The sequence below is a fragment of the Balaenoptera physalus genome, assembly GCF_965194825.1.
Source record: "Balaenoptera physalus genome assembly, chromosome: 12".
NCBI lineage: Eukaryota > Metazoa > Chordata > Mammalia > Artiodactyla > Balaenopteridae > Balaenoptera > Balaenoptera physalus.
In genome coordinates this window covers 5,041,096-5,066,079 of record NC_138897.1, presented here as the reverse complement: position 1 = coordinate 5,066,079, position 24,984 = coordinate 5,041,096, and the positions used below count along the sequence as shown (strand labels likewise).

The window sequence follows — 24,984 nt, the reverse complement described above, 5'->3', positions numbered from 1 at the left end:
CCTCGCACAGAAACGAAGACCCAACACAGCCATAAATAAATAAATTTAAAAAAAAAAACAAAAAAACTGAAAACAGAAATATCAATCCCTCTTTGGGGGATATACCCAAATGAAATGAAATTAGCACCTGAAATAAATATCTGCACTCCCATGTCCATTGCAGCATTGTTCACAATTGCCAAGACATGGAAATGATCTACGAGTCCACTGACAAATGAACGGGTAAAGAAATTGTGGCGTGTATACGTAGAGTGGAGTAGTATTCCACTTTAAAAAGGAGATTCTCCCCTACGTCACAACACGTATAAACTTGAAGGAATCACGTTAATTGAAATAAGTCAGAAACGTAAAGGGAAAAACTGCATCATCTTAGCCAAATACTTAGAAGCAGAGAGTAGAAAGGTGATTACCAGGGGCGGGAGGTGGGGGAAATGGGGAGGCGTTGGTCAAAGGGTACGAAGTTGCAGGTATGTAGGGTAAGTCTAGAGATCTAATGTACAGCACGGTGACTATAGTTACAGTTAATAATACGGATTGAATACTGGAAATTTGCTAACAGAATAGATGGCAGGTGCTCTCACCACACACTCAAAAGGTAATATGAGGAGATATGCCAATTGCTTGGCTGTAGTAATCACTTCACTATGTATATGTATATCAAATCAGCATGTTATACACCTGAAATATACACAATCCTTATTTTTAAAATAAAATGAAATAAAAGGGAAGATGTACAGTAAATATAACAGAGAATTAAGGTTGAAAATAAGCAAGTATAAGAGACTGGAAGATCGTTCACACACACACACACACACACACACACATATGCCAAAAAATATATCATAGTCATTAAAATATGCTACTTACTGGAAATGGTTTAATGTGACTCTGCTCTATGGCAACACCATGCATTGGACAGGCATATGGGACTGTTTTCCTTGTAGAGCAGAGGATTCTGAGGCTGGAAAGGGCAGTGAGTTGCTCAAGAACCTGCAACCAGCAGTGGTGGGGCAGGGACCAGTGGTACTCCCCACGGGGGCTGCTGGGAGGGAACAGGGAGGGGACCCATGATCTCTAAGAGCCCCCCTCCCTTCCCCCTACTGTCACCTCTACAGCTGTCCTGTAAGGGTCTTCACTGGGACGGACTCAGCTTTCCAAACCTCTCTGTCCAGAGTTCTGTCCATTCGTCGCACTACCGGAGCCTCCAGGATGCACCCCCCCCCGCCCCCTTCTCAGCTGGAGTTTAAACTCTAAATGTCAAGAATGGGTATTTCAGACTCCATCCCAAATGCCCCGAGAAACTGAAATTTATCAGGGCTGGCTTTGAGTGTTTCCTCTTCGCTGCTGAGATCTGCAGTCTCGCTGTGTGCCATCTCGTTCGTCAGAGCTCTGCATCTCCCCTCCACTAACACGTGGAACCAGGGTCAGTGTGGGGTGTCACTGCCCGGCACGGACACTTAGGAAGAAACAACCCGGTGGATTTGCACAATGAGTAAGGGAGCTGGTACGGGACCACAATGGCCGTGTGCACGTTCCGATTCTATTCAGCAGAGGTGCCGAGGTAAATCGGCCATCAACCTTTGTCTTTGATCTCCAAAAACCATTTGAAGATTAATTTAAACATCAAAGGTAGATCACATGAATAGAACGCCTTCCAACTTCTGCAAACTTTTATGATTTTTTTAAAAAAAAAAATGAATCAGGTGCTTCAACTGAATTCACATCTAGGATTAACTCACCTTGCCTTCCTCAAATTCTTTAAATCTCTGTTAGAAAACTCTAAGCTGTTTAAACCTTTAAATCAAAACAGTGTTGACTTTTAAACACCTGAAGCTAAAGTAAGCTCTGAAGAATTTAGAAAAACTCTGGCAGCACATAGCTTAGGCTTAGCCGTCACTGGATCTTCCAAGTTTTTCATTAAATTATCAATTTGCTTTTCCTCCAGAGTCTTTGTAATACATTTCCTGGATAAAAGCCTAAATCTTAAATTCAGCTTTATTGAAGCTTGTACACATCTCCAGCAAATATACAAACACAAACACACAGAGAAGCCCATAACCGTGTTCAAAGTCTTAGCTCATGGTTTTAATGAAAAGTTTTGGCCTTGATTCTACTATATTTGTATACACTTTTAATGTTTTTAAATGTATTCTATAACTGGGCACACATTCAAGGATGAGCAATAAATATTGCTTTCACTTTAGTTTCAATCATCTTGGTCAAAATAAGATTATGAAATAATTTCTCAGAATTTAATGTTTCTTTCCTCAGATAATCTCTTTGGTATAATTAGATTATTTAATCTTGTATTTTAATCTCCTTTTATTCCTAGGCATCTGGACTAAACTATTTCTTTGATAACACAGAAATTATTCCATTGTTCTGTTCTCAAAGGCAGGACTGCATTAAGTGTCTCTCTGTATTCAAATGCCTAAAACAGTGCTTGGCTTACAGCTGGTATTCAATAAATAAATGTTTGTAAAATGAATAACAATTCTAAAGGACTGGTCTTTGGGGGAAGGAAATAAGAAGCTCATTCAACAAAAACTGTATAATAGAAGAGCTTCAAATCATTTTTCTGATGCATATGTGAGAAACTACATCTTCAGTAGAAAACATTTAGATATGAAACACATGCCAACTTACCTAGCTTGCATATTTGGTATATATCTAATTTTTTTTTTTTTTTTTTTTTTGCGTATTGGATATTTTGTCTCAAGCTTCAAATTTTCAAAACTTCAAGCCAAAACGAGTAAGTGGAGACTGAAAATCTGGGAGCATACGAAAGCATTGAGTTTGTAGTGTGGATTTGAGATGGCTGAAAAGGAGACTGCATCTTCCAAAATGAAAATATAATCCCCAGAAAACAATAGCAATGTTAATTTTTGAAAGTGAAGTTTGTCTTTACACAATCTGGCTTTCGTGTTTTTTTTTTTCCCCACAAATGATAACATTTTATTATAGAAAAAGCATCCCAAATATAGGATTTCGTAAACACTGGTAGGTGAACAAGTGCAGCTTCAAAAGTAAATACAAAGGAAAGAGGCAAAACCTACAAGCATTTTGCCTTTGAGAGAAAATGTAATGTTCTCCTGCAGAGGTGATCCCACCCAGAGCACGAATGTGGCTCCATCCCCCATAAAGGCATCAGGTTTGCTTTCTGAACTATGCCCAGTTTAACAATTTCAAAATGATGGCAAGAAGTGGCATTGAATAAATCACTAAGACTGATTCTGAACTGTCTATTGACTCTTACTCAATAAAGGCTCCCCATCACACTTTGACAATTTGAAGCCTGTGCTCTGATTGTTTTTACTTACAGAAGGACCTGCTGGAACACTGTCCATCCTTCCTGGGCTTATTCCACAGTATCTTCATAGACCTGTATACATTAGGTATCACACGGAATTTAGTTCAAAATAATACTGGCTATTGCATATCGTGCAATAAATCCAGCTACTTTCTAGCTTCCTTACCATTTTTTTTACTGTCATTCTTTTAATACCTTTTTCCACTTTGGAGAAACCATTAAGTAATCTCATCAGACACATTTTAACACTATCTCCTTGCCTGCTCCCATTTCCTTAATGGCAAATGTTTCCTAATCAACAATAGGTGATATGATGCAGACACAAACTCAGATCCTAAACCTCAAATTCAGGTTTATCTTGGCCTGCTGAAATAGATACCTCTGAATAAGACAGTCTGGGTAAAACCATTTTCTTATGAAAATGTTTCCGTATAAACAGCCTGGCTTACTTATTTAGGCACTTAGGAAAAAACACCAAACCTGGGTTCCCCCTTTTTAATTGGAAATACCTCTTGCCCAGCTGGCCAGAAGGGAATGACTGCAACCCAGCTCTTGCCCCTGCAAGAACTGCGAGGTCCTGCCACCGAGGAATGTCCTGGCCCTGGGAACAGAGCAGCCGTGGCTGACAGGAGCCACCAAGTCACAGAGATGCTGTGCTCTGGGCTGGGAAGGCGTGGGGTACAGAAGAAACGTCCGTTCCATCAGAGGGAACCTGTGGGCCCAGTTTTTCCCTCCGTCACTACCACCTGGCGACACTGGCAGATTTACCTCCACAGATTTCCAGCTCACTCAAACCCCGAGGGTTGGGGCCAAAAGCACATTAACTCAATTTGGGGGGAAAAAAAAGACCTAGTTTTTGAAAGCCTGAAGAAATTAATTATTTACATAGAACAAAGTGTTAAGCACATGCCACACTTTCATACCTAGCTTTTTACCTAAGCAAGGACTAATTAGTTTTAGAGTGTTAGCTGAGACATATCCACCCTTAAATGTTATATAAGCTATAAAACAGAAATTATATATACTTATTATAGACTACACAAAAGTTAATTCAAATTTCCTTTGTGATGGCATGGAAGTCAACTGCAAAGTGTAAAGGAAGCACCATTAAACAATTATCTGGGCTGGTTGTGGGTATGAATGTAGTACCGGTAAGGTCAAAGCCAAACCTGACTTCAAATAGCCAATTCTTTTCTCAGACATAAAAAGCTACCGCCAGCTACAAAATAACGCTAACCCTAAACATTAACCCTGGCCATCAGCCTTACAGATGGATGCCAATGATAATTAGAATAACTCTGTGGCTGGGGGATGGCTCGGCTTAACCCCTTACTACTAATTTTTCTGAGTAAGGAACACAGCGTTGATGTCCCCTGTGACACTGGCCCTGGTCACATGCACAGAGAATACACGCCTTAAGAACACTCTTTACATGGGACTGAGTGAACTGATGAGGATGATTATAATTTTTGTGACTTTCTGTTTTTGAATTAAAAAAAAAAATCCCACAAGGACTCAGAGGCAAAAAATATACAAATCAATTTTCACTGCAAATAAAGGAGCTGTTACAGTGGAGGATTACTGGACTGAATGTCAATATTATGACATAGTATGAGTGTGGTTCGTGTTTGGTAATTGCAATCATTGTTGCTTTTGTTGTGGTCATCCATCTACAATGCTTGGTGTCAGTTGATTTATCTCTTGTAAAAATAAAATACAGTGTGTGTGTGTGTGTGTGTGAGGAAAAAAAAGGAAATGATAATTTTAATGTCATGGAGGCAATGGCTAATGCTATACTGGTAATCATATTGCAGTATATAAATTTCCCAAATCAAAACACTGTACATCTTAAAGTTACAAGATGCTGTATGCTGATTATATCGCAATAAAAATAAATAAAATAAATTCAAAACTAAAAAAAAAAATTAAAAAAAAAAGAACACTCCTATTCTTCATGGCTTTCGTGTTTTAATGTTCATCCAAGATAAGCTCTATGCACACACAACCTGGTGTGCACAGTGGTTTGTTCCACCAGTGGAACTTTGGGGAACACTGGCCTCACACCGGACATCTTATTCTGATGTTCCTGGAATAAGCATTCCGCCCAGAGGCCACAGCACACACGCACAGTGGTGTGGCCCTGCTCAGTGTTAGGTTGCCATGACTGAGCGTGCACTGCAGGAGTATTTTCAAAAGTAGCTATTTATTGTCAATTATGGCATGAAATTGCTGACGATCACCGAAGGTCTAATTTATTCATTTAAATGTGAGATTGGGTCAATTATTGTCCTGCCATTTCACATTGCTGAGCTCGGGTCCTGTAAGGAGATGAGGAATCTTTCATTTCACTCTTAAATGATTTCTTGGTCATCCAAGTAAAAGATGATGTGCTCTAGGAGACGGCAGCTGGTCCTCTCAAGGAGACAGGCTGAGGGTCTAAACAGGGACGTCCCAATGCCTTAAAATGTCCAGCCTGGTCTCCTCGCTCCATCCCAGCCCTCCCCAAGTAGAAAAGACAAGGAATAGTGGATGCTGTCAAATAACTCCCAGATCCCAAGGGCAGCCGTCAACCTCAGACCACACACCACACCAACCAACCAGGCCTAGCCCCACAGAAGTTAGTCGGGCACCTACCATCCTCTGCAGAGAATGCTATTCAGAGCCTGTAGCATAAGATCACTGACACTGGGCAGGCATGACCTCCTAGCACAGCACCTGGCCTGAAACACATGCTCAATAAATGGCATTTATTTGTTAACCTCGTGTCCCTTATGGAAGTGAAACAATATCGTATTTGCGTTTGAGAAAGAAGAAAGATTATAAAGCGTCCACACACCTTAGGAGAAGGACGTGCCCTTCATTTCACTGGAGTCTTTGAGAGGAGCGTTATGATGAAGTGGGGGGCAGGGCCTGAAACGCTGACTGGCCACAGCCAGAGTGACATCTGCCCTGGGGGAAGGGTCATGGCCAGCCAGCTTTGCTCCTCCCTCCTCAAGAATCCTAAGTCATTTCTGGAGGGCAGACTTGACAGCTGCAGGGACCTGGGTGACCGAATGGGAGCACGGCCACCCTAAGAAGGTGACAGTGAGTCCACTGCTGCAGAGAAGCTTCGCAGGGGGCAGGACCTTGGCCCCTGATGGGCGGGTGACACTCATGCCATATCCCTCAATGGGGTTCTGCTGCTCTACACTGGGACTTTCACCCCGAGCTGTCCCCCCAAAGGGATCACCTGTAAGAGTCGCGTTTCCCAAAGTGCATTCTGACGTCATGATGTGCTCCTCTAAAAAGAGTCACTTGGTCCCATTATTTGAAAACAGCCCCCTTGGAGCTCTAGAATAGATGCGAAGGATCTTAAAAGCTCAGCAATAAAGGCATTTGTTTTCCTTTGTTCAGCAGAGCATGTTCCAAGTGTCTTTCAAATCCTAACAGCCATCAGCAGCCCATCTCCCTTTCAGAAATATCTCAGGAGGCTGCGGAATGAACACAATGGGCCCTTGGATGGGAAATAAATTACATCTTTATATTCACTCACCACTAATTAAAATTTAGTGTTTCCTTCAATCATGAATGCAGGCAACCTACTGAAGTGAGGGGTACCAGTGCCTTTACCACCAAGAGAAAAAAAATCACACTTTCATTTTACGTACAATTGTTGCAAATACCATTCGCGTTCATCACTACTTCTAAATCACCTTAGTCACCAATGCATGGCCAGGTGTCAATTAATTCATCAATAAAGCACATATGTTAGTATATCATAAATTTATTTTCTAATAGATACTGCATGCTAATATAATCCGTTTCCTTTGTAAATTTAGTGTTTTGTACATTTAAAAACATTATTCTAAGGAGGGGTCCATGCACTTCACCAGGAAGCCAAAGAGATCCAGGGCACAGAAAAGGTGAAGAACCCTGTTTCACGGGTCTTTGAACGAGATGGCGAGGCAGGTAGGTCATGATGTACTATTTTCTTAAAAGTCTAAGGCTACGTCAGAACCACCCATGCAAACACGAGACCAGCACGAGGCCAGTAAACAGGGACACTGACGTCTGTAAAGAGCCAGGAGGACCCTGCGAGGAGGTGAGCGAGGGGCAGGGCGTGGCGTCAGGACCGGCTAAGGGGCCACCTCCGCCCTCACTGCCAAGAGCGCCCAGGAGGTCTCAAGGTCCAGAGCTGGACCTCCATAGGCTACCACCTCCTGCAGACAAAAGAAAATGTGCAAAATGTAGAAAGGACAGGAGCCCTTCTTAGACTGCATTTTTTTTCTATGACTAATTCTAAATTTAAAAGGACAAGGAAACCTCCAAGGCTCATCTGAGAGCAAATGTTGGAAAGACACAATCACTTCACTGACACCAGGGAATATGGGAGACAGCCGAGCCGCTGGCTGGCATGAGGGCCCCTCCTGCGGCTTGCGGGGCAAATGCAAATTTCCGGCACCACTGGAATTCGTTGCAAGTTCTCCTACAGCCCTGGAAGTGTTAAACCGCATTGTGACTTTGTTACTGAAGATGAAATGGTCATGAATGTGACTGAAAAACAGGATGAAGGTCACCAAAACGCCATGTTACCACACGACAAATAATTGTAGAATAAATATTTGTTGAGAAGTAATTGTTACACAAATCTTGCTTAAGGTAGAGAAGACAAGCCTGGCAATAAATACAGTCATTGCATTGATTACATCCACCGAAAGAAGGGAAGAGCACGCCTCACCCCAAAGTAATGGTTTTCCTTTTGAAAATGGATATTTTAAAATCACCAACGTCCGGTCCGCCAGCACAGAAAAGCTGAATTAGACTGCAGTCAGTACTCGCATGTTTCTCGAAGTTCCCAGGAGATGTTAAAGTGCCTCCAGGGCATCACACCTTAGACCCGCTGTTAGCTCAACCCGCCAGCTGCCTGAGAGCTTCTCAGTTCAGAGGCCCCAAGAGGGCCAGGACGCCAAACAAGCTAACCAGCCCATCAGTTTCGGTGCCAGCACTGAACCCAGCAGTGTGTTAGCAGCTATGGTGCCTTTACTAGTACCAGCATGCAAACTCACTTCTCCCACATTAACTGACCTGTACACACGTGCTTCCCAGAGCTGTAATACTGCACCCCATACTAAACCCTAGCCTGTTTGTCACATTAGCAACATTTCCACTCTGCCTGACGCTTGCTGATTGAAAAAAAAAAAAATCCTCCTCTGAGAAACCTGGGGGAGGGGAAGGTTGAAAAGAGGGTGAGCTTCAGAGTCCAGAGAAACAGGATCCAAAGTATGGATTTCCATTTAACTGTGTACCTTTGAACCAATTACTTAACTTCTCAGAGCTGATTTCTTTATTTATGAAATAGGGATGATGAAAACTTCAATACTGGATTTCGCAGATTAAATGGGAGAATGTGAATAACTTACTGGCATATAGTAAATAAGTAAATTGGGAGAGTTTTTTCCCTAGTAAGAAGCTCTCTCTCTCCCCTATTTATTTTCATTATAATTGAAGCCAGTTTCAATGTAGTTCGTAGTTGCTGAAAATTGAAAATATCTCAACCTAAAATTTTAAAGTTATACACAACAGGGACCCACTCCACTGTTCCCCAGGAAAAGAAACTGAGATCCACAGACGGTGTCTGAGGTCCCACAGCCGGGTAATGTTCCTTTACTCAGCAGCACTCAAGCAACAGTCCTAAATGGACTTTGATCTTGATTTATTTATCATTTATTTTGCTAGGTCATCACAGAGATCTCAAGTATAATAGGACATGGTTTCGCAACATAATTACTCAAGTTAGGAAGAAAAATAAAAACGAAAGCAGCATTTGAAAAACCACAGTTTCATACTCCTTGTCATTTGGTATATTTCATTTTTCCCTAATTATATGCATTTAGTGACTTAGAGCAAAATAATTCCCTTAACAAATAGACCTTTTTCTCTAACTATATCTGTGTGTAATGAGAATAGAATAAAAATAAAAGTTCTCTTCCAATTTACTCTATTTTTATCAAGTGCTAATTGAGAAGGATATAATTTGCATATTTTAGAAGGCTGTTAAATGAATTAGCTTATGAGTAAGTACTTCTGAATTTAAAAACTAAATAATATTAATAGGAAAGAGAAAGCACTTCAACCGTTCTCCATTTCAGACCATCAACCAAAGAGGAGGACAGTAAAGAATAATAACCTCACACCAGTCAGAACGGGCATCATCAGAAAATCTACAGACAACAAATGCTGGAGAAGGTGTGGAGAAAAGGGAACCCTCTTGCACTGTTGGTGGGAATGTAAATTGGTACAGCCACTATGGAGAACACTACGGAGGTTCCTTAAAAAACTAAAAATAGAATTACCATATGACCCAGCAATCCCACTCCTGGGCATATACCCAGAGAAAACCGTAATTCAAAAAGACACATGCACCCCAATGTTCATTGCAGCACTATTTACAATAGCCAGGTCATGGAAGCAACCTAAATGCCCATCGACAGACGAATGGATAAAGAAGTTGTGGTACATATATACAATGGAATATTACTCAGCCATAAAAAGGAGTGAAATTGAGTCATTTGTTGAGACATGGATGGATCTAGAGACTGCCATACAGAGTGAAGTCAGAAAGAGAAAAATAAATATCGTATATTAACACATGTATGTGGAACCTAGAAAAATGGTACAGATGAACCGGTTTGCAGGGCAGAAGTTGAGACACAGATGTAGAGAACAAATGTATGGACACCAAGGGGGGAAAACTGCGGTGGGGTGGGGTGGGGATGGTGGTGTGCTGAATTGGGCGATTGGGATTGACATGTATACACTGATGTGTATAAAACTGATGACTGATTAAAAAAAAAAAGAAGAATATGAAGACTGTGTGTTAGAAACAGGAGTAACAGTAGTGTCACGAAAGGTTCCTAATGTTTGTACGCTCGTTGCTTATAGAAATTATGCTGATGACTAAATCAGCAGTGCTTATGTGGTAAATAGTCAATGACTGAATTGCTTTACTTTCAGAGAGAATTTTGCTCAAGTTATCTATTGCTGCGTACAAACTAGCCCAAATCTAGGCAGTGCCTCTCTGACCCACAGGATCTGGGGCAACTGGGGGTGGAGGGTCCCTTTCCAAGATGGTGCCTTAGTGTTCCTCAGTGTGTGGTCTCTCCTCTCTCCCCCTCTCCCTCCCGCCCTCCCTCCCTCTCTGACTCTCTCATAAACACACATCTTCCAGAATCTCGCCACACCCCTTGGATCCTCACAGCGTGGCAGCCTCAGGGCAACCAGATTTCTTACATGTTGGCCGAGAGCTCCAAGAGCTCCAGGGTCCATGCTCCTCTAGGCCTGGGCTCAGAAGCTGGCCTGGCATCCTCTGCCATATACTTTCGGTTAAAGTGATCACAGAGCCCACCCAGATTTCAGGGGACGTAGACCGTCTCAAGAGTCAAAGCACTTGGGGTCGTATTTAATCCACCACAAATCTTTAAGGGACTGGTTCTCAACCAAAGCCAATTTGTCCCCTGGGGGAAAGTTAGTGATGTCAGGAGACAGTTTTGGTTATCACAAGGGGGGAGGCGGGCGCTAATGGAATCTAGTGGACAGAGGCCAAGAAGGTTACTAAACACCCTGAAACTCACAAGGATGGTCCCCCAACAACTAAGAACCATCCGGCCCCGAATGGCAGTGGCGCCAAGGTTGACAGGCATCACTTTAAGGGTTTTTTTCACACTAGAAGCGAGGAGTTATTTCACTCTCTCCCCAAATGCCCCTTGGAGCTACAGGTTGGGTTTCAGAACAAAGATAGAATCCATAACAAAGACAGCATTATTCAATGATTGTAATTCAACAGAAACACTGAATTTCTGGTGTGTGCTGCATGCAATGGGTAAACCAGAGGTTGATAAGACATGGTGCCTGACCTCAGGAAAGGCATAATCCGGTGGTGAAGAGGCGAGAAGAGCAGCACGACAGGTGCGCAAATCATTATCTGTGATACAAAGAAGATGAAAGGAATCCCCGATAAAAGGTAAGTTCCATGAATTCAGGAACTTTGGCTTATTTTCTACTCTATTTCCAACACCTAGATCAGTTCCAGACACTTTATAGTGGATCAGTCAACATTTGTTGAGTGAATAAATGGACCTGAGCACCTATGTAAGGGACAGAATTTGAGAAAATGCCCAAAGGGGCTCCTTGTTGCAAAGGCCAAGGGCACGGAGTGTCACCCTATCCAGGAGGGTCTCCAGGGTGCCACATGACCTTTCTATCTTGGTGTCCCCTAAAGGCAGAATCAAAACGTTTTAGGGCCTGGTGGATAAAAGAGGTACAAACAAGAGCTAGGGTTCTCAGTGGGAAGCTGGGAACAAAGGTTGGGGATCCCTGCTGTGAGGTTTCCTGGCTTTCCTTTGTCTGTCATTTGTGTGATTACTTGGTTATTTCTCCACAGTGGTAAGCAGTTTAACTCTCAAAAAAGGGCAGCAAGCAAGGGAGGATATGATAAAATCTCCTCCTGAGTAACCAAATGATGAAGCAGAGGGGAAGAAAAGAGAGGCCTGGAATCCAGGAGAACATCCAAACTGGGGTCCCAAATTGGATGGGAAGCAGCCTCAAGTCAGATGGGAGGCTGAGATGCTGAGGCCTCGAACAAGGGGGCGAAAAAGCCCAGTTTGAGCCATTTGCTCTTGAGGAAGGGCCAGCATCTTTCCTCTACGTTGGAGCAGAGGCCGTGTGCCTCTTGCTGGTCAGATGGCTGACTCAATGCAGGAAGTGGGGGCAGATCTTTCAGTAAATAGGGAAGGACTGATTTTTCAGTCAATCAGGAACCAGTGTGGGGAAACTTTGATTCTCTCTTATGTTAGGTTGTTTAAAATTTTCATCATAAAAAGTAAAACCATACAATTCCTAGAAGAAAATATAGGTAAATATTTCCATAACTCTGTGGAAAAGTGTTTTTTAATTCTGACACAAAAGGCAGAACCTATAAAGAAAAAGACTGAAAGCTTAAATACCTAAAACATATTCAAAAGTAAAAGCATAACCCCTGTGCATAAATTCCATATAGTTAAAAATCAAAATGCAAACTGGAAAAAAATCTACTGAAGAAATACTATGCAAATGATCAATATGCTTAATAATATTTTTTAAAATTCTTAGAAATAAATAATATAGAGGACCATCCTGATAAAAACATATGTAAAGAATAGACTAATTATAAAAGAATCTCCAATGAATTTATGAAAAAATGTTCTTCACTAATAAAAAGTACAAACCAAAACCAATAAAATGTTATAATTATCCATCAAATTGGCAAAAATGTAAGAAGAAAATACAGAATACAAATTGTTAGATTTTTCTGAGAGCAATTTAGCAAAGGCATTATTAATATACAACCCTTTGGCCCTAAAATTCCACTTCTAGAAATCTGTCCTAAGCAGATTATTGCTTAATAAACAATGAGCATGGGGGCTTCCCTGGTGGCGCAGTGGTTGAGAATCTGCCTGCCAATGTAGGGGACACAGGTTCGAGCCCTGGTCTGGGAGGATCCCACATGCCACGGAGCAACTGGGCCCGTGAGCCACAATTACTGAGCCTGCGCGTCTGGAGCCTGTGCTCCGCAACAAGAGAGGCCGCGATAGTGAGAGGCCCGCGCACCGCGATGAAGAGTGGCCCCCGCTTGCCACAACTAGAGAAAGCCCTCGCACAGAAACGAAGACACAACACAGCCATAAATAAATAAATAAATAAAATATAAAAAAACAATGAGCATGGAGAGGGGATATTTATCATGCTGTTTATAGAGAGAAAAATTTATAAGCAACCTAAACGTCCAACAATTAGCAATTAGTTGAGTAAATTATAAACAACATAAGTCGTGTATTGATAATAATATTTTTCTTTATAATGATCACATAAATGTCCATGCACTGATAGGGAGAGATGTTTATGACCTATTAACTGAGAAGAGCAGAGTACAGAAAAGTATTTGTAATATGATCCAGTTTTGTTTCTGAATTGATGGTTGGAAAGAGAACTATAAAGCCCTGAAATGTCCAGAAACTTAGTGGTTTTCTCTGATTGGTGGGTGAGATTCTGAGTGAATTTTGTTGATTTATCTGAATTTTCTCCAATGAACATGATTTGTGTAATTCAAGTGCTTACAAGAAAAAAAAAAATCTTGATTTTAGTGTAAGAGTCCAGCAGGTGTATTTTAAGACTCTTAAGCACAGGTGGAAAGCAGATGGCAGATTAAAACGTGACTATCTATGACTGGGGTTTCCTGTGTAGGGGAGGAAAAACCCTTTTCTCTCTTCCTAGGTTCTCAACTGGGATCCTGTTACATAGACAGATTAACAAGAGAAAACAAACTGATGTTTATTAACATGCATATCTCATGTACAGGTGGGAGAAACTCTGGGAAGAGTAACTCAAAGATGTGGCTAGAACTTGGGCTTCAGGACCTCCTCAGCTAAATCAAAAGAAGGATGTGGGGAGGTGAGTTCTGGGAAGGTGGCCAGGAAACTACGGTAAATGAGGTAAGGTTTGTTATGCACATTTAAGCCAGTGTCTTCTGCCTGGACCAGGGTCTCTTAGGGTTTAGACACATCCTCCTCTTTCTGGTACAGAATGGGAAACACCCTTACAAGTGGAGATGTCCTTTATAAATATAAATTTCCCTTATAAAAGGGTAACTTACACTCTGTTATCAGAGCTTCTTCTGTCTGCTGTTTCTTTAAACGTCAGTTCAAAATAATCCTTAAACCACAGAGGCATATTTGGGGTGGTGTATTCTGGTCTCCTACAGCTTTTAGTCCTTTAATAAGCCAAGATTAAGGCTCATTGTAAGATATCCACACCCAGTCGGGTTCCCAGCCACAGAAAGACTTTATTATAGATGAGCACTGACATTTACAACTTTCAATATTAACTGGACTAAAACCATGTTAATTCAAGACAAACATTTGTTTTTTGAAAATCTAAGGCATTAGCCTATCTTAATTTTTATATGCACAATGTTATTATATGCACAGAGAAGTTGTCAGTCATTTTAAAAAGAAGGTAAAACATTACCAAGTTTTATATTTTGTCTTTAGAGTGTACTCCGTTGATTTTTTTAATTTGAAAAATTCTGCTCCAATTTATTTGTCATCACTTTTGGTGCCATCTTGAAAATTCAACAGGGATCATGCTGACCTCTTTTCCTTTGCAAAGAGCTTAATAAAAACTAGATAAAATACACATTTTAATAGCAGTAATGTCTTAGCATTAGAAAATGACTGTCTTTCTAAGTCTGCAAATAATCCTTTTGGGTATTTTTTGGCCTTTATTTCTAAATAGACCCAATATTTGAGAAGTCATTTATCCACTGCCTCAAAAAACTTAAAATCTCCATTAAATAATGAAAATGAGTGTTGTTTTGTATAATGCTCCTCTCCCCTTTGAAGACGGTGCTACCTGATAGGGGGCTGGATTGGGAGGCTAGGAAACAGCAAAGTTCCCACAAGGGATCCAAGTGCCCTCCCTGCCCCGAAATCCTTACCTCTTCTCCTGTTTTATGTCTGTTCAGTTAGAAAAATGAGGAAAAACAATTTCCCTCTCTTTCCCGCCTCATAAGGATTAACTGGATAATCGGTCAACAGCAGGAATTGAGAATACTGAGCTCTGTAGAGTCCGCTTTCATACTAAATGAACAAATTGAACTAAAAGTGTAATTTCACGTTTAGAGAAGGCTCGAGCCCCTGGGGTGACGCCAGGGCAGGTCAGTGGGAGAAGGCCCCTCTGCAGTCCCTACCTCTCGAGTGGATTGGAAAAATAAAGCCAGGTGCCGTCCCAAAGGAGATGTTTTAACTCAAAGCCATGCCTAATAATAGGCCATGTTTTATTTTTTAAATACCATTTACCTGTGACCTTATGGGTACCAGAGATGCCAACACCACTTAAAACCAGCAAACATTACGATGATGGGCCAAACTAAGAGGAACTAAGGAATATGAATGTTAAAAAAAAAAAGCTAACTTCCTGCAACGTGAAATGAAAAATATCTATTAAGCCCCTGCCAGCACTAGTTTAGGCCATAGTTCCTGCCTTCAAGGAGCTTGCGGTTTTGTCAAACTTATGTAGTTTCAACAGAGAGAAAGAGATGGAGAGAGACAGAGAGAGAAATCTAATATATGTACCAGATATCTGTACCCCCATTATCTCTCCAGTTCTCCAGATCTACCAAAAAAAAAAAAAAAGCAAGATAAAAAGTTCTAACCCCCTAAACTGAAGAGCTGCCTTCCTATATATTTTACCTTTTCCTGCAAGGAACAACTTTCTGGTAATGTACTCTGCCCACCCAGGCAGGAGAGTAAGTGGATTTGAAATGCACACACACACACACACACAAACATACATTCTGTAGGCACTACACAAAAAGCCAAAAGGGAAATAAGCTATCTGGGTTTAATGTATGTTTTCTTTGTTTTCTCAGCTGTTTTATTAATGCCCTGTGACTTGTTAAATGCAAGTATATGAAAGGAAGGTGCTCATAGCAGAGGAAACGTTTAGTTCAAAACAACTATGACTTCAATCTATCATTTATTGCGTTTGAATAAACAGAAAAGCCATCTAAACCTTTTGAATTTTAATACACTTTAATGGCCTCTTTATATTCTTCCAAAGTGCCTTCATAATATAATAAACTAACCACCTGATTCAAATTCTTTCACTACCTAGTTAGCTGTGGAATTTGAGTTAGAGGGCCAGCTGGAGAGAGTAAAACAGCTGTTGTAAATTCAAACGCATTTTTATAGGAAAAGATACAAACTTCACACTGGAATAGTTTATTGTGCTGTTTATTGCACACCTGGGGACTGAGTTTCATGAGCTGCCCACCCTGGTTGGAAATGGAATAAAATGGCCATGAATCAGCCTGTGTGAAAGAGGCATGTCATCTGTATCTAGTTATTGTAAAATTAGTTCAATCCAAATAATGAGCTAAAAGGGGGGCTGAAATGGAGCCATTCCTTAATCAAGCAGGACCAATTCCCCAATGCAGAACAGCTGAAAGCCTCTGAATTTCCCATATTACCCAGGAAACCGCTGTGAAGGGGCAGGGCTGGTAGTCGGGGGCTGGCCAACATCACCAGCCCTAAATCTAATGGCTGAATGGAAAGCTGAGTTTGGCTCCAATAATAGAAAGAATATTGGAAAATGTCTAAAAGGGATCACAGCAGCATTTCCTGAAAACACTCCTTACACTTTTAGAGATTATTTTAAGAATGTGCTGAGAGATAGCGGTTGTCTCTCTAGCGGTTCAAGGGCGTCCTGAAGGAGGCCACGACCCAAGTTAAGCTCCGGCATGAAAGGTAGACAGTCACTTCTGAGGGTCCGAGAATTCCCTCTGCCCTCATTCGGAGCGTGCACAGTGCAGAAACTCATTAAAAATAGTGCTGATGGCCCCGAAATGCGTATCTTTGTATCTTCTGAATAATCTTCACAATAACCATGCAATGGGTGTTATTAACCCCAGTTCAAAATCGTGGAAACTGAGGCTGAGGGAGAGTGGATCCGTATTTGCCCAGGACACACAGCTAGTAAATGGCAGAACACAGCCTCGACCCCAGAACCTGGGATCAGGTGTCACCCTCCTCACTGTGGCGCCCACAGCGGATGAAGGAACATGACTTCAATGAATGTGAAAGCAGCTCTTTTGCCCCTTTCCTGTTTGCCCATTTCAATCTCCCTCTAACCTTAAAAGAACCTAATTTTAGGAATGAGATCACTAAGCAATTGAAACTACCTCGTGACTTACGCTCTCCTGAATGCACGCCACGCCTTGTCTAACCTGTTGATTCTTTTCCTAGATAAAAAGAAGGAAGACTAGCTCTCTACCCGCAACAGCCCCCCTAAGCAATCCTGCAGGCAGATCCCTTGGGCAGGAGAACATCTGAAGAGAGCCAGCCAGCCTGCACGCAGTGTAGATGCAGAACCCAACCTCCTGCCTCGAGGATTCGCTGAGATTCTTCCCCCTCCATTTTTCTCTTTAAAAACTGTCCTGGCTGAGCAGCACCTTTGGAGTTAGTCTCTGGACACGAGTCCACCGTCTCCCCAGATTGCTGGCTTTTCTGATTAAAGCACCTTTCTTTTCTACTGACACTTGCCTCTAGAATTATTGGCATATGAGCAGTGAGCAGCCAAACCTGGGTTCAGTTACAAATCCAGCTAACAAAATAATGGACCAGAGCACCTGGGAGCCTTAGACCTCAGCCCACGGAGGCTGAGACCGTCCGCGTCTCCAGCCGGGGTCTCGGGATGCCAGGACCCTGCACGGCCAACGGGAACGCAATGCCGGGCGTCAAACCTAATCCCCAGTGAAACCGTTTACGGCATCATTTTAATACCTGCCCTCAATCTCTGGGCCATAAATTTAAAAGGGAGTGGGAAGAAAGATGCAGTTTTCATGAGCATTTTGGGACCAAGAAATACTCCATTATCAGTTATTTGGAACAAATAACCAAATCCATTATTCACATTTTATTTACACATCCCCTGTCACGGTCCAGAGATAACTGAAGGCAACTGTCCAGATTTTCTAATTCAACCCCGGAAAGATTTTTGTTAGTTTTGTTTTTATTCACCAGTTTGGCACTCTCTGCGGCCTACATTTACAGCATGATTTTTATGCTCGCTCCTGCGGTTTGTATTGTGCAAACCTGCCACCTGACAATGAAACGGGTACGTAAGTAATTTACAGGTGCAAGGTGCCAAGAGGTTGTGCGCGTCAGGGCTGAGGAGTAGAAGGGCAAGAACTGATCATCACAGCCTGGCAAGCGGGTATGTTCAGACGTGGGAGGACGTGTGCACACACGTGTGAGCATGTGCCTGGGCACGTGCACGCTTTAATTAGGCTCCTTCAGTCTGCAGGGACAGAGACACGAGTTTGCACTGGGTGATGGGATTTACTGGACAAATATGTGGAGAAATAAGAACGCACAGGCAATCCTTTCGCAGGCGGACAAGGAGGCCCCTGGAGAAACAAAATCCCATTCAGGACACGGTGTTTGTCGCCCACACTGTTCGCTCCCAGGTTACTGTGTCTGTGGTGTCTCCACTTCCAGGCTCCTCCACGGTCCCGTCCCCCCTCCCCTTGACCGGATCAATCGCCCCCAATTTGGGGTCTCTCCAGCCAGGCTGACCTGTGTCCTGCTGGGTCCAGGAGAGGGAGGTCACCATTTAAACGGTGATGATCCTGGAATGAAGAACCGTCCCCCAGGGGTCCCCACCAGGCTCTCCTGAGATGCAGGGGTTTGTTCTTAGGACACTGGGACCACATTTGAGAGCCACTAAGGATCAAGGCAAGCCTCTCTCTTGGAGCTGTAAAGGCACCTCTGTGGTCTCCTGGTTAAAGGTCTCTGTCATCTCTGGCCTCAAGTCCAGAGGAGTCAGTCTGGTTGGCTTATCGGGCCAAGCTCCACCCACCAGGCCACTGCAGGAGCTGCCAGGTGACAACTGGATCAGGAACGCGGGGGACTGTGTCACCAGCCAGGCCCCGCCCCGCCCCGCCCCGCGCGGCTGGGACCACCTGCCCCGGACGCCTCTCTTCTGTGGGCTCCAGGCTGGAGGAGCCACGGTGAGAGCAGCCCTCTAAACACGAACCACGTGATTAGCAAACGACCCAGCATCTTCCCCCCAGGCACGGACCGCAGAGGACTGCCAACAGGGACTCAAACAGAGCCCCGCGTGCCACTGACTGTTGCAGAATTATTCGCAACAGCCAAACGGTGGAAACAACCCAAGTGTCCATCGCACACGAATGGGTAAACGAAACGTGCTCTATCCATACAATGGAATGTTCTTCAGTCACAAAAAGGAACGAAGGACTGAAAAATGCTACAAGATGGATGACCCTTGAAACAACATGCTAAGTGACAGAAACGAGGCAGGAGGGTCCTATTACAGGATTCCACTTGTAGGAGAAACTAGAATTGGCAAATTCGCGGAGACAGACGTGGACTCAGGTTACCAGGGGCTGGGGGAGGGGGTGGGAGTCACTGCCTCATGGTTAGAGGTTCTGTTTGCAGTGTGAAAAACATTTCTGGGAAACAGCTAGAGGTAATGTGTCAACGTAACTAATGCCACTGCGTTGTACATTTTAAATGGTTACAGTGGTGAAATTTACATTTTATTACTGTATCACAATACAGTGGGGAGGGGGGGGGACCTGCAGGGGTGGGGAAACGGAGGGCCAGCAGCCATCACTGCTGGGATGTCGCCGCATCCCGTGCAGACGCAGACGTTTGCAGAGACGCCCGGTGGTCCCCAGGGGTCCCCAGATGGCCCTCGCTCTCCCCGTCCAGCCCATCTTCCTGCCTGAGGGCCCTGCTGACAGCAGAGCTCTGGGCAGTCACTAAGCGGAGGCCCCCAGGGGCCAAGGCTCTCACGGAGCTGCAGAAGTTTCTGCAGAGCCCCCGTTTGGGCTCCACACTGGCAGCCAGCCCCGCATGGCCTCCCGCACTTTCCCACCAGCTCTGGCTGGTCCGCATGCAGCAGCGCAACCATGGGCGGGGGACTGTTTCTCCACCCCTTCCAGACCTCCCCCTCCCAGCCCCTCTGCAGCTGGGGAGGCTCCTGCACCCACACTTCATCCCTTATTCCCAGAACACTTGAGGGGCTCCTGGCTGGTAGAAAGACCCCACTCCTGGTCCCACTGAGGGCTTCCCTTCATGAAGAGCAGCCCGCTTCTTCCTCTCTGACCAGGGAGCTGCGGATGGGGTCATGTCAACCACTGTCCGGGGAGCACGGCACGGCTGAGAAAGAACTTTCCGTGTGCGTCTCATCTCCACCACTGACAGGGGCGTATGATTAATCTGATAGGAGGAAACAGAGGCTCAAAGAGGTCAGGCGGCCTCCATGGGAAGAGAATCACCAAGTGGTGGCGGGGAGGCTGGGCCTGCCTCCCCTCCCCTGGGGCGTCCCCTCGTTTCTCCGGGACACGGGGCTCAGCAGTGCTCCCGGCGACCGAGCGAGGGGCCCACACGGCGCTCCGGCTCACTCTTCCCCCAATTTCCAGGCTCAGGCTCCTTGGCGTTCCGAATACACACAAGCCCCCGGGAAGCCTGGGAAGTCGGGACGTGTTCTACAAACTATGATGATGGAGCTCATTAGTGTTATCCTATCTGTCTTTCACTGTTGTTACTGATTTTCAGACTCACCCATCACAGAGCATCTGGGCACATGTTCAAGACAGCTGTGCGCTTAATGAAACCCGAGCGTCCCCACCCTGTGCTCACACATTTGTCCCTGAATAATAAATCGGGCAAATGTCAGGGTGGTCACAGGGCCGTGGAATCACGGGCAGTGAAAGTGGCTAAACTCCAGTGGGTCCCTCCAACTTTAGAAGTTCACTGTCAGTCAGACACGTTCCTGTAATGTGCCTTCAACGCTGGGACCACAGCAGCTGGGAAGCGCCTCACCTCCGACTCACCGAGACGGACGGGCACGCGACACGTGAAGGTTCTCACTGTGGTGAGACTACCGGGTGCGTTCACCCCAGTCCCAAGGTCTCCTGAGAACAAAGTTGCTGCTTAAACTGCGAGGCCCTCGAGCAAGGCTCTTCGTCATGCCCCGTGTGTCCCCCAAGGGGACACAGAGCTCTTGATGGCAGCAGCTTGAAAGCACGTCCAGTTTCTGTCCCCACGTAGTGACAGATTTCCCACTCTCCCCAGGGAACTACAGTAGGATATCAATCCACCTCTTCCAAGGGTGTAAATTTCACTCACAGTCTAAAACTTTGGACCAGAATCCTGTCCTAACTGGGGGCCACTTTGCCCACACCCAGGGGACATTTGCCAATGACTGGAGACGTCCGGGGATGTCATAAATGCATGGGGTTGCTGCTGGCGTCAGGTTAAGGGAGGCCTGGGGTGCTGCTCGCCATCCTGCCGTGCCCAGGGCCGCCCACACAGTGAAGCACCCGGCCAAGTGCCAACAGGGCCACGGCTGAGAAACCCCGCACGAGGGAATTCCTACCCCAAACTTATTGTTCTAAAGACTTTTAAAGGGTGAAAATAATGACAGTTTACTCCATGTTTGGGGCTCCTATAACAAAATATGAAAGACTGGGTGGCTTGTAAATAACAAAAATGTATTTCTCACACTTCTACAGGCTGGAGTCCTAGATCAAGGTGCCAGCAGATTCATGTCAGGGGAGAGCCTGCTTCTTGGTTCACAGACACCGTCTTCTTGCTGTGTCCTCAGGTAGCAGAAAGGAGAAAGGAGCTCTCTGGTGCCTCTTTCATAAGGGCACTAATCCCATTCATGAGGGCTCCACCCTCATGACTTAATCACCTCCCAAAGGCCCCACCTCCAAATACCATCACATTGTGGGGGGTAGGATTTCAGCCTACGAGTTCTGGGGGGACACAAACATTCAAGCCTTAGTACAAATTACAAGTTGAACATTTTTACTTCTACCTTCAAACCAATCTGTTTATCAGCACAGATATAATCTCCAATATATTTAAAGATGTTGAGCCTGTATTTGTCAGGCATGTTTTTAATTTACATCAGGGTTTTTAAGTATTGCCTTCCTCATTTGAACTAGGAATCTATTTACTGTATGTGTGCTAGTTCATTCCCAGAGGGGCACGTGATAGACAGAATATACCTTTTCTCCCCCAAAGAGAACCTAGTTCCCTACCACTAGGAGTGTGGAACTAGATCTGCCCGTGGAAAATAACACAAAGTGAGAACTTCTGCATTCACCTGGGGCAGACAGAGCTATTGGCACACGGCAATCAGCACGGGGTAAAGTGAGGCTTCTCAGAGGTGGTACGACTTGACCTGGACCTTCAAGGAAATGTCAGGGCTGGGAAGGCAAGGGGGGAACAACACTGAACAATGCAGGGCACAGAGGCTTTGCTAAGCAAACTTAACTCAGAGCCCGGATCAAGAAAACAGTGAGGTGCAGATTCATACTGTGAGCACCAGGACCTAAATTTGGAAAGTGAGTTGGCAACCAGATTACAACGTGCCATGAATACTAGGCTTAGGCTACTACAGAAGTAGTTTGGGCAACATACTTATAAAATGAAAGTATTTTCGTTTGGATGAAGTGAGACTGGAGATCAGGAGGATGGTGAGGAGATACCACAGTACCTTAGGAGTGATGAAAAGGGCCTTGATTAGGGTGAGATTTTGAGTCTGAGAGGAGAATAAACAGTAGTTGTGCTTGCGTTCTAATTAAGAAATGAGAGGTCAGCAAAAGTGGAAAAGGGAACAGGAGAGGGATGAAGGGTTGTGACAAGTTCTTTGCGGGGCGGAGGAGGGTGGACAGAAGATGCTGTTTCCCATCTTTTGACCCTTCCATCATTCCTCCACCCTATGAAACCTGGTGCTGCTCCCATCCATTTCCACTTTACTGAAACTACTCTGATGACAGAAGACACACGACCTCGTAATTGGCCAACCCAGTTGCTGATTTTTCAACCATTACCCTACTTGATTTATCTAGTCTTTTTAGCTACTTGAACGTCCCAAAACCTCCATCCAGACCCACAATGCAACTCTCCCCCGACCCCTGGCCTCACCTCCTCCTCCTCAGTGTCTTGCTGGCAACTTAAGCTTAATAAACCCAAATCTGACCTTATTTTCCTTCCTCAAAGAAAAATGAAAGAAAAACATAAGAAACAGGCCCTCCCTGTCCCCCACCTCTGCGGATGGCATTATTCTCTACTCGGACCCCAAATGGGGGATCCATCCTCCTTCGCTCCTGAAACCCGGTCATTCACGAAAAAGTGTCGACCGCATTTCAGATACAAGCCGGCCCAGGCTCTCTCCTCCCCCGCTCAGTCCCGACCCTCACCTGCAGGCTGACACCCCCAATCTTCCCAAGTCCGGCAGCACCTCCATCCACATCGTACAAGGGCTATGAGTTTAGCACAAGGAACTGACCGCTGGCAGCAGCTGTGAAGCATCTGCTGGCCCCGGGTCTGAGGACACGGGCCTGAACTTGGCCCTGAGCCGGGCACAGCCTGATGGCCGCCCTGCTCCCGATGACTTTCCTCCACCGAGGTTGCGTCCCGTCTCCCGCCGCCCTCGCGGGTCTCCCCACACCTGCCAACCCCTAACTCCCTGCCCGCGCACCTGCTCCCCCTGCCTGGCCACCTCTCTCCAGGAAAGCCCTTATCTCTCCAAATGCCCGTTTCCTGGGGCTCCCCCCGCCAGCTCCAGGGGAGCTGTGCGTCCCTTCTTGCAGTCTCCCTCGGGCAACGCTCACAAATTTGTTGTCACGTTTACACGGTGTTTTGCAACTTCTGCGTGGGGTTGTCTGTATTTGCAAAAGTCCCCGACGCCCTCTTTGAACCCTTAGGATGAGCGAGGCCAAGGGGTGAGCCTCCTGTGGGGAGGCAGTTCTGAATCCTGGCCGCACGATGCAGCACCTGGGACCTGTCTTGAACACACGCCTGCCTGGGCATCCCCCGCAGGGACCCCGGTTCAGCTGGTGGGACAGGGCCCGGCTACGCGAGGTCCCTGGAGCTCCCCCGGGGAGGCCGCACAGCTCGAGCCGAGGACCAGGTGCGCAGCAACGAAGACGCACTCTCGACAGAGCTCTTCCCTCTGGAGACGCGGAAAATGCGAGTGACGGGGAGCGGCAGGAGGACACGCGCCCTCAGGGGCTGCACAGAGGCTGGTTCATGGCCCACGTGACTTGGCAGGGAGCTGGAGGCAAGCTAGCCGGAGATCCCGTTAGGTGTCTGAGGGGCTGGAATCCGCCTGGATGTGCTCCAACCAGACGGAGAAACTGCAGGTGAGAAGATTCTATGTCGTGGGGAAGGAGAGGCGTGTGAAAGGCCACCTTCATTCTCCTTACACTGAACCCTTCTCCCAGGATCCACACGCAGGAAGGTATAGTTTGTATTAAGCAGGTCCCACACCTAAAACCCAAGAGGAAACGTTCCCCCTGCCCCACCCCGGGCCCACAAGGTGCTCTGAAGGAGTCTCGGGTGCTTGAGGGCAAGTCCATCACCAACAGAGTGAAGGAGGCGCCAGCCCTCAGAGCCACTCACGTACGAGGCCCCCTTCAGCTGGCTGAGTGTCCCGCTCTCTGTGCCAGGGGCCCTCACTTTGTCTTCCTGTCCTTGGGATTTATTCCCACCGATTCTCTCTGCCTCTGCTTCCGACAAAGCAAATGGATCCGCGTGCACGTAAACAGCGACTTCTGCTCTCCAGTGGTGGGAACACTCTGGGCCCCAGCACACAGAGGACCATCAGCTCAGCAGGGGCTGCCCTTCCACGGCCCCGTCGTCCACAGAGAAACCAGCCACGGAGACATCTGAAATCCTCAGCCGTGGAAAACGTGTGTGTGAGGAGAGGATGACATTTGGGAGAGAACAAAATAGCAAAACATGTAGGAAGTTGTGAGAGAAGGATTATTTAATCCTCTTCCAAAATGCTGGCTGGCCTCCAAGAGCAGTAGGCAGAAGACCAGTTTAGAAAAGTGAAAACTAATCTGAATAATGATGAGAGTTCCAGTGTCAGGAGCTAGCCCAGCAAACTCATTTATAGCCTCATAAGTGAGGGAATAATTGAATCTTCCTGTGAAAATGAACATGCTGCACAAAAGGAGATCAAATTGGATTTCTGTCCCCAAGTCATAGAGCCGCAACTCCTATTTATGCCATACGCAGCAGATAAACAATTATATAATCAAAGGAAAAGAT

General features: G+C 45.2%; 1 protein-coding gene across 9 annotated transcripts in view; it reads right to left on the bottom strand.

Moving 5' to 3' along the window:
• Positions 1-24,984, bottom strand: part of FBXO15 (F-box protein 15) — a 310,107-nt gene that overhangs the window by 172,179 nt on the left and 112,944 nt on the right. The window lies entirely within an intron of this gene.